Raw genomic sequence first — 11,276 nt, 5'->3', positions numbered from 1 at the left:
GTAACAGATTAAAAGAATTTTTATAATAAACTTTTTAAAAAACTTTTTTTTTTCCTTAAAGACTTGTCAACTAAAAATATGTATTTTGAGTATTCTAAACAGAGAACTTACAGGGGTTTGCTTTGGAACTTTTAAGGGTAAAATGAGTGATAAAATGGTATGCTCATTGCTTAGGTTGAATATTCTAAGCAAACACACATGACTTTTTTCCTTTTCTTGGTTCCAGTAGATATGTCTTAAATGGAAGAATAGTTAAATTATTTTTCGGAAAGACTTAGCTTTAGATGAGTAGGATAAGGATGGTTATTTCTGTGGTTCTCAGCCTTGGTGCCCATAGAAAATCTGATTTAAATTGTTTGGAGGCATATGTAGGCATATTTTTTTAAGTTTCTCAAGTGATTTTAATTTACATTTAGATTTAAGAATCACTGCTCAGTTTTCCAGCTGCAAATTTCGGAAAATTGGTTTTTGTGGTGATTGGTGGTGGTTGTGGGTTTTGGTAAAATTAAAATATACTGTAGGACTCTCTTTCAATAGTGACTTTCGCCTGTCCTGTATAATAAGCATTCCCCTTACTTTTCAGCCTAATGTGTTCCTAGAAATGGACCTTAAAGTTTAATGATGGGCTTGTTTATTTTGGGGTGGATTCTATTCAAATGAGGTGCACCTATTTTTTTTTTTTTAAGTTTTTTCCCTTCGCAGTCGTACAATTTACGAAGGTTGTTGATGTATTATCTCAGGCTTTCCTGATGATCTCCATATTTGTTTTAATCTTAGTTTAAGCCTATGTTTTAGGACTATAAGTGTATTTTATTTCTGCTTTTTATTCTGTATATTTAATTATACAGGTACTGCCATGTAGACAAAAATGGGATGTTTGCTGAAATGGCACTGTTGCCGTCCTAGTGCTATCCTGTACATATGTTATGATGTTTTTAGCAGCTGGTATATAAATTTGAGGAAAAGAAAATAATTATGGATATTTATACTGTACAGATTTGTTTTAAAAGTTGAACACACAAAGGTCAGTGATGACCAAGTAAGTGGAATGAGCAAAAAATCCCAGATTTGTGATTCCTGTTACACCTGGACCAGAATTCCTCTCCCAGAGGTAAAAGAGATAGATAGTGATTAAATGCTGGAAAAAAGGCCATGTCTTTCTCTTTTTTATTTTTTTAATTTTTAAAAAATATTTATTTATTTTTGAGAGAGAGAACGCGCGCAAGCAGGAGAGGGGCAGAGAGGGAGACACAGCATCCAAAGCAGGCTCTAGCCTGCTGTCACTGTCAGCACAGAGCCCTGCGCAGGGCTCAAACCCACAAACTGTGAGATCATGACCTGCGCTGATGTTGGATGCTTAACTGACTGAACCACCCAGGCACTCTTCTCTCTCTCTTTTTTTTTTTTCTTTTTTAAAGCAAATCACAGATTCTCATGGCTGAAGGTTTTGTTTTGTTTTAATTCCAGTGTAGTTAACATACAGTGTCGTATTAGTTTCAGGAGTACAATACAGTGATTCAGCAGTTCTATACAGTACTCAGGCTCATCAAGATAGGTGTGCTTTCAGTCCCCCTCACTTATTTCACACATCCCCCACCCGTCTCCCCTCTGGTAACCATCAATTCTCTGTATCTCATAGCTGAAGTTTGTAAGTAGTTTGTATCCTCAACAGGTTTGGGATAATTACATGGACTGTTGAGTTTTCTTTCCCTAAAATGCTACTAATAATGCAACATGTGGTTCCTATTGCTGTTTAGACCCCCGGGGAATCTCTCTGGAGATAGCCTTGAGCCATCCACAGTATTGTCATTTGTGAGGTACATTTAGGCTTCCATGGAGAGTACCAGTGGTGTTCTTTCAAGAGATGATTAGCAGATGTTTCCTAATTCAATGGTAAGCTATAGCTGCCAGGAAGTTCAGTGCCCATTTGTGGAAGTCAAAGACTAGAACTGTGATGGAAAAGGGAGTTAAGAGTGCTTGCTTTGAAGACCCGACCAGAGAGAAAGGTTCTGTGAAAGTTACTGGAAATGTCAGACATTTAACAATGCACTGATCAGGCTAGTAATGAGGCTGGTGGTCTCTGAGGAAATGACACTGAGCTCAGACCCAAAGGATGAAAAGGAGCTATTTCTCACCAGGCTGTATTAGACACTATTTATCACAACATCACCCTTATTTTCTTTTTTTAAAGTTATTTATTTTGAGAGAGAAAGAGAGCCGGGAGATGCAGGGAGAGAATCTCAAGCACGCTGCTCCTGGGCAGTGCAGACCCCCATGCCAGGCTCAAACTCACAAACCTGAGATCATGATGAGATCATGACCTGAGCCAAAACCAAGAATCAGATGCGTAAATGACTGAGCCACCAAGGAGCCTCATACCATGCTTCTTTTAAAAGAGAAAAGTAGAGGGGCGCCTGGGTGGCTCAGTCAGTTAAACGTCATACTTCAGCTCAGGTCATGATCTCGCGGTCTGTGAGTTTGAGCCCTATGTTGGGCTCTGTGCTGACAGCTCAGAGCCTGGAGTCTGCTTTGAATTCTGTGTCTCTCTTTCTCTGTTCCTCCCCACCCCCCTTCTCAAAGTAAATAAACATTTAAAAAAATAAAACGAGTATAGTTTGTAGACCAAAACTGGTCGTCACCTGACATCTCCAGAGATTTCTGCTTTCACCTGCAGGGGGCAGGAGATCAAGGGCATCAAAAGGGAAGCTGCGAGATGGGAACCTGTTGTAGCCCAGGCTAGGATTTTATGTCCAGAGTCTGACACCTGTCCCTGAGCAACAGGACATGGCTAGAGAAATGGATGCAACTGTACTGGTAGGGACTTATTTATACAAATGTCAAAGTGATCGTAGTTAGTGCCAGACAATCCCCTCTGCTTCCTGAGATTCCTTCTCAGACTTCAAGAGGACTGATTCACATGGTCTCTTCTCAGATTGCCAGCATCTCCTCTCCTAAACTCCAGAACTCTGATGACCTTGCCAATTTATACTTTCTTCTTCTTGTCACCACCTCCACCAACCTTTCTGCAGCTGTATATGTAATGTTGACCTCAACTGGAATATTCCCAACAGCATACAAGCATGGCTCCAGTATCTTCAATCCTGAAAACAAATTCTTTTGACCTCACAGTCTCCCTTAAGTGTCTGCCCCTTTTCTGTGTTCCTCTTCTTAGTCAAACTTTAAAGAACTGTTAGGTATTCTCTATCTCCTCTTACATTGTCTTCCTGACACATCACTCCACTTAAATAACAGGCTTTATCAAGGTTATTTTTACATTGCCAAGTATAGTAGACATTTTTCTTTTTTATTTTAATGTTTATTTTTCAGAGAGGGAGACACAGAATCCGAAGCAGGCTCCAGGCTCTGAACTGTGAGCACAGAGCCCGACGTGGGGCTCAAACCCACGAACTGCAGATCGTGACCTGAGCCGAAGTTGGACACTTAACCGACTGAGCCACCCAGGCACCCTGACGTTTTTCTGACTATAATAAATTTCAGTTTTCAGGGGCACCTGGGTGGCTCAGTTGGTACAGTATGCAGCTCTTGATCTTGGGGTCGGGAGTTCAAGCCCCATGCTGGGCATAAAGCCTACTTTTAAAAACAATCCAGTTTTTAGCATTGGAAGCAATTGACCAAAACAACTTCCTGGAAATAATTTCTTTTTTTTTGTCTACCATGACACTAGATGTGCTTGTTGCCCTATGTTTTTGACTGCTACTTCCCAAGTTTTTTGATAAATAGGAGAGTGACCCAATGTTTAGGTCTCTATCTCTCTTCTACCTAAGTGATCTCATCTAGTTCCACCTGTATGCTGAAGAATCCCAAGTTTATATCTTTAACCCATTTTCTCCCCTGAACTTCAGAGTTCTATATCCAGCTGCCACCTTGACATGACTCAGATATCTAACATGCATCTCAAACTGAATTCCTGATCTCCTCTCACCCAAACTCCTGGGGCTCCCTGTGTTAGTAAATAAATGAATGCAGTTATTTTCCACAGGTAAGCCATTAGCTATACCTCCAAATACATCTTTCTGCTCACCTTCACTGCCACTGTCCTGGTTCAAGCCTCCTGAAGGATCTTACTACTTCCCTTTTTCCCAGCAACTACGTTCTCCACACGGTCACAGAATATTTTTTTTTTTAATGTTTATTTTTTAGAGAACGAGAGAGAGAGAGAGGGAGACACAGAATCTGAAGCAGGTTCCAGGCTCTGAGCTGTCAGCACAGAGCCCAACATGGGGCTTGAACTCCTAGACTGCGAGATCATGACCTGAGGCGAAGTTGGATGTTTAACTGACTGAGTCACCCAGGTGCCCCATGGAGTGATCTTTCTAAACTGTGGATCAGATCAGGCCACTTGATGTTTACCCTCTATCCCCTGAGGTTGCTAAATGCAAATAAAATAAAATCCAACTTGCTTATGATGTCTTTCCTGCAAAGCTCTTCATGCTTTGGTCCTTGCCTGTTCCTCTACCTTCACTGCCTTTCACTCTCCGCCCATTAAGCACTGACGATGCTGGCCTTGGTGTTCCTGGAACATGTGAAGGTCATTCTTATCTTAGAGCCTTTGTACTTAGGCTACTTGAATAGCTGTCCCACTTCTCCATGGCTGGTGCCTTCTTCAGCAGGTTTCTGCTTACATGTATTGCTGCCCCTGCCTTCCCTCACTTCACTTTCTAGGTCAATTTTTATCTTCTTCACAGTACTTACCTACGTACCATTTTCTGTATGTGCTTCTCATCTCTTACCCCCTGATACTCAAGTCTTTTTTCTGTCTTCTTTATCGCTGCCTATGACATGGTGGGTGGAGAGGCTAATACTAGGTAAATATTCAATAATGGATTGACTGGCAGCTTTCTGGGCCAGTTAGTGGGTCATGGGTTGGGCCTGTACTCAAGAGATTCTCCTGGGGATGTCCTTGCCAATCAGTGGCCCCTTGGAAGACATCCCTTCCTAACTAGGCATTCAGCAGTCAGAAATTAGCACTTGATTTGTAAGAGATATTAAAGTCACACTTGCCTTCACCTCATTGATGTTGCCCAGAGTCTGGCTCTTGGAATGTTCAGTGTCTCAGGTCCTGGCCTGGAGATCCCGGGGCAGTCAGCTGGCAGGGTGGGCTATGGACCTTTCAGACAGATCGCCGTCTCGTGGTCTTTGCTCCAGTGTGCTGGCTCCAGATGCCATACTGGCGTTGGTGTCCTTGGGTTCCCATAGGAGGATATAGTGGGAGATAGTAGGTCATGCCTGTCATGATTATGTCATCTATAAAAGAGCCCTCGATGGCCTGTGCTGCCCTACTTTTGAGTAAGCCTACCCGGCCCCTGTTGCCAGGACTTGTGCATGAATTTGATTTCACGGAGGGATGCTGTGGCCCACAGGGCTGAAGGTTACTTCCAAGGTCACACTGTGTGCATGTGGTCAAGCTGTGCTGGCATTCAGTCTCTGATGGTCATACCAGGGTTATGGACAGGACTCTTGGTCCTGGTGAAGAGAGAAGGCAGCTTCTGAAGGCATCTCTGTGAGGGAGCAGGTTTAGCGAAATGCTCTTTGGATGGCTGGCTGGCCCTCTGGCACCATCTGCTGGCCAGAGCCAATCAGTGCTTGGGGATTGGCCAGAAATACACTGTAGAGCAACCCATCCCTGTCCCTGCCTTCTTTGGGCCCTGTGTAGCCACTCTGAGCCCACAGAGGGTACCCACGTATCACCATAGACTTTCTCTCTTGGAGAGGCTGGAATAGAGGGTAATCCATGGACTCACCTTGTGAGTCAGACAGACCTAGGTTCAGTGCCCACCTCCCTGCCATGTGGCCTGGGATGATAACCTTTCAATCCCCCCTATGTGATAACCGTTCAATCCAGCATAGGCCCATGAGGTCTGATGGTGTTGGGCACAGATAGGAGTCAGGAAGTTCTCTCCTCTTCCATTTAGATGTGGATGCCACTTCTGCCTGGAGCTTCCACAGCAGCTTCCTCCTGAGGATGGGTCCATAGCCTTCCAGTGGAGGCACTGCACTGGCTGCCTGAGGGAGAAGCAAGGAAGCTGATGAGTGGCCTTTTCTTCAGCTTTGTCCAAGGACTCAGTTGGACTCTTGGGTCCTGGGCAGATAAGTCCTCCCTGGGCACAGGGGCCTTACAACAATCTCCCACTACCTTCCCAGCATCTTCCTTTACTCCTCCAACCTTGACTGTGAAGGGCAACCATGTGCAAGGAGAGGCTACAGTGGCTCAAAGATCTTTGGGGAATTGACAGTGGCACCATGCTAAGCATGCAACACACACTGTCACATTTTATACCCCTCCCCCCATTTTTTTAAAACTTGAGATATTACTTGTATGTAGTACACAAATATGATTATAGCTCAGTGAATTAAAAATTTTTTTTAATGTTTGTTTATTCTTGAGAGAGAGAGCACGTGACAGAGCATGAGCAGAGGAGGGGCAAAGAGAGAGGGAGACACAGAATATGAAGCAGGTTCCAGGCTCTGAGTTGTCAACACAGAGCCCGATGTGGGGCTCGAACCCATGAACTGTGAGATCATGACCTGAGCCGAAGCCAGATGCTTAACTGATTGAGCCACCCAGGTGCCCCAGCTCAGTGAACTTTTATATATGCACACACTCATGAAACTACCACCTGGATCAAGATAGAGAGTTTCTAGCATCCCAGAAGCTTCCCTTATCTGGTAAAGGTAACTATTATGTTGTCTTCTCTAAATTAGGGTGTTTTGGGCCTGTTTTGGTCTTCATTTCAGTGGACTCACACAGTACATACTCCCGTGTCTTGCTTCTTTTGCTCGTTATGTCTGTGAGATTCATCTGTGCTGTTGTTGACATCGATAGTTTCTTTTTCATTGCTGTTTACGATCATTCCATTTTGTGAATATACGAGGTTGTTTTTTCATTTACATTTGGTGGGTTTGTTATTGTTTTGCTTTGTTCAAAGTTGTTGTGAATGTTCTTTTTTAAAAATTTTTAATGTTTATTTATTTTTGAGAGAGAGAGAGTGTGAGCAGGGGAGGGGCAGAGAGAGAGAGAGGGAGACACAGAATCCAAAGCAGGTTCTAGGCTCTGAGCTGTCAGCACAGAGCCTGACACAGGCTCGAACTCACGAGGTGAGATCAGACCTGAGCCGAAGTTGGACGCTTAACCAACTGAGCCACCCAAGTGCCCCCGCCGTGAACATTCTTAAACATACTTTTGGGTGGACAGAATTTATTCCTGTTGGGTATTTGTCCATAATTGGAATTGCTGAGCCACTTGGTATATGTATGTTTAGCTTTAGTAGATCCTGCCAACTTCCTGGTGTACCAATTTGGACACTCACCAGCAACATGTGAGAGTTCCAATCATTCCATGTCCTGCTAACACTTGGTATTGTCACTGTATTCAGTTTGACCCCTCTGGTGACTCAAATAATTCATGACCGCAAAAATCCTATGAGGTAGGTACCACTATAAACCCCATTCTATAGACAAGAAGACTGAGGCTAGAAAGGGGACACCACCTATCCTGCTCAGATAATACAGGATGTGAGCAGCAGGTGGGCAGCAGCAGGTGGGCAGCAGCAGATCTGCACGATCCCTGTGCACTGGTGGCCAGATGGGATTTAAAAGTCAGAAAACATGGGTGTGCCTAAATGATAGGTCTTTCATTTTCTTATTTTCTGTCTATCTATTCCATTTTGTAGCAGAAATGTAATCTGGTCACTTCCTGGCATGGTAAGTCAGGTGAGTATATGGTCATTCAGTCATTTCAGGGATACACAGTCAAATGGAGGGGTCTGACCTCTTCTGCGATCCAGGGTCAGAGCTTCATTCTGCAGAGTTGATGTGGTCATAGCATGGAGTGAGAGGTGAGGGGGCTGGAGGTTGTCTGGTCATTGGTCTTCATCTGTCTTCCTCTACTGCTCAAGGAGGCAGGCACATCCTACCCCCGCCGGTGGTGAGGTGTCATCCTTGATTCCTGCTGTGCCCACAGATGGCTGAATTTGTGCCATAGCTTCTGACTTGGTCGGTGTAGGTTCACCTAGGTTCATGTAGGTTCTCTTGATTACATCCCACAAGCCTCCTCCTGATCATCTATCCCTCTTCAAGCAACTTCCATGCTGCTTTAGGGCTTCAGGACATATTTAGATGCTCTCTGGGATCCACACACATGAACCTCAGGCGTGGGCACTTCCAGGCCCACGTGCCTAGGCACACCCACCTGCCATTTCTTTCTTTTTTTTTTTTTTTAACGTTTTTATTTATTTTTGAGACAGAGAGAGACAGAGCATGAACGGGGGAGGGGCAGAGAGAGAGGGAGACACAGAATCGGAAGCAGGCTCCAGGCTCTGAGCCATCAGCCCAGAGCCCGACGCGGGGCTCGAACTCACGGACCGCGAGATCGTGACCTGGCTGAAGTCGGACGCTTAACCGACTGCGCCACCCAGGCGCCCCCCACCTGCCATTTCTACTTGACTGATCCCATATTTTCTCTTCATGGAAGACTTGAGACCTTTCTCACAGATCGAGGCATAGATTCTCTCTACTTTCAGAGCCTGCAAACCTTTTTGCGGGTCCTAATCTCTCCCTATCCCTGCGCAGAGAGGATCAGGGGAAAGAGTGGGAGAGAGTCCTTTCTCAGACACCCACCCCAGTAGCTGACTGCAATGCTTCCTTTGCTTCATTTTTTTCCCCACCCTTATCATTTTGGAAAATTGGTTCTGGCATCATCACATCTTATGTTTCCTAACTGTGCTGTTGCTAGTAAAAAATTTAAGATTTCAGTCCTTCAGCCTCTTGGGCTTTCAGTGCTCAAAAAAATCTTGCACTAAAAAGTCCATTTATTCTAAGGGTTCACTTTGCAAATCAAGATCCAAGAATTTGAGTTTTTTCTTTGCATTCAGCATTCTCTCTTCTGGAATAATAAGGTAGTCTGATTTTTAGACAGAAGACTTGGGAGTTTGGAAAAAGATAGAAGGAAGGCCAGAGATCTCCTGGGGACTGGATTATTTCTTAGCTTACATGCTGTCCTATAGGCTGGAACATACATCCAGAGTTCAGAGTCTATCCCATGGGTTGGTGCCTGACAAAGGGAGTGTGAACTGAATTCTGGGCAGCAGAGTCCCATTTTAGATGCACTGAGGGAGCTGGTCCTCATAGGAATTCTCCTATAAACACTTTATAGCTATGAAACTTGATTTACAAAGGGAGATCGTCTCTGGAAATGAATTCACTATAAAAAGCAGCTTTTCCAGGGGGCGCCTGAGTGGCTCAGTCGGTTAAGTGTCTGACTCTTGATTTGGGCTGGGGTCATGATCTCATGGTTCTCAAGAGTTCAAGCCCCACCTCGCTGCTGTCAGCACTGGGCTGTCTTGGATTGTCTGTCCCCCTCTCTTTGCCCTTCCTCCACTTGCACGTGTGCATGCTTGCTCTCTCAAAAATAAATAAATAAATAAATAAATAAATAAATAAATAAATAAATAAATATTAAAAAAAAAAAAAAAGCAGCAGGGCCGCCTGGGTGGCTCAGTTGGTTAAGTGTCCGACTTTGGTTCAGGTTATGATCTTGGGGTTTGTGAGTTCCAGCCCCACGACCGGCTTTACATTGACAACTGCTTCAGATTCTGTTTCCCTCTCTCTCTGCCCCTCCCCTGTCCTCTCAAAAATAAACATAAAAAATTTTTCTTTTAAAGGCACATTTTCCTATCTGGACTTGAATGCGGGCCATTTAGCTTCCCTGTAACCGTAAATTAGAAAATATTCCTGGCATTTGAGGGATGTAGCAATACCTGCGCTCTGGTGGCAGAAGCATAGCTGGGGCTGAAGCATCAACCTTGCTCTGCAGTGGCTGTATGACAGCAGAAAAGTCTCTTCTCTTTCATTTCCTTCATCTGTAGAACAAGGAGCTTTGATTACGTGGTATGTGGAGTAACCGAACTTAGGACAAGACGACAGCTGTCTCAGGGCCAGCTTTGAAGCCAGAGGAATCTCCTTCTCCTCGCATTCTTACTTGCCAAAGGGAATATGTGGGGGCCAGTCCTTTCTGACCCGGGCTTGTGATTATGTGTAAATGAGAGGGGATGAAGGACCACCAGCCTGGACCCCAAGGTCCTGCAGCTGCCCTGTCGATCCTGAGAGGACAGTTTGAAGGAGGGTAGAGTTGATTCAGAAAGTGGAGCTGAATGAGTCACCATTGACAGACACTGCTGGCCCCTTCTTAGCAGTCCTTCATCACTGAGACCCTAATACAGAGATTTCTCAACTTAGCCTGGGCTTAAGAATCACTTGGAAAACTTGTTTAAAAGGCAGAAAAACCTGCCGTCAGGGAATCGGAGTCATTAGATCAAGAGTGGACCCAGGAATCTTTGTTTTTCTTGATTTGATGCCAACTTATTTTTTGACGTAAAACATTTTTGAATATGTAACATATTCATATGAATTGAAATTCAAAAGATAGAGAAGGTTATAAAGTGAACAAATCACCCCAACCCCTGTCCCCCAGTCACCTAGTTCCCCTCCTAACAAGGCAATTTCTTGTGTATGTTTCCTGAGATAATCTATGAATATAATAGAGTATATATGAATACATGAAATCTAGGTTTTGTTTTTATTAATTTTTTAACGTTTATTTATTTTTGAGAGAGAGAGGCACAGCATGAGCAGGGGAGGGGCAGAGAGAGGGAGACACACAATATGAAGCAGGCCCCAGGCTCTGAGCTGTCAGCACAGAGCCAGACGCGGGGCTTGAACCCACGAACCAGGAGATCATGATCCGAGTGGAAGTCGGAAGCTTAACAGACTGAGCCACCCAGGCACCACTGAAATCTGCATTTTAAAAACAAGCATATCTTGATGATTCTAATATTGGGGGTCCCTAGACATATTTGGAAAAACATACACGTACTTCATGCTGGGTCCTCAGGCTAGATGTGCGACCCGGCATTGCTCAGTCCCGCTTAGGATGCTTAACAAGAGTTTACAAGGTTCCACCTTGTGTGCCATGGGCAAGGGGGCAAAGGAGCTCCAGTGGGACTCGCCTAGGGAACCTGAGGCTGGAGGTGCGGAGGGCAGGGCTGTGTTTCGGGAAAAAAGTATGAGGGCTGTAGGTCCTTTCATCTCCCTGCCATCAGCTGTGGCACCTGGCAGACACTGGATACCACAGCTTGTAGACAAAAGCCTGGTAACCCAAGAAGTTGCTTGGCCTCCCTGCCCAGTCCCATCCCAGAAGAGCTGTAGGCCTCTGATTTCTTTAGGGGGCCCTGTTTGGAAGTTTCTTTTGTCTCCCTGGC

This window comes from Acinonyx jubatus, chromosome A1 (assembly GCF_027475565.1).
Source record: "Acinonyx jubatus isolate Ajub_Pintada_27869175 chromosome A1, VMU_Ajub_asm_v1.0, whole genome shotgun sequence".
NCBI classification, from domain to species: domain Eukaryota; kingdom Metazoa; phylum Chordata; class Mammalia; order Carnivora; family Felidae; genus Acinonyx; species Acinonyx jubatus.
The sequence above is the reverse complement of the archived record's forward strand: the minus strand, read 5'-3'. Positions refer to the sequence as shown.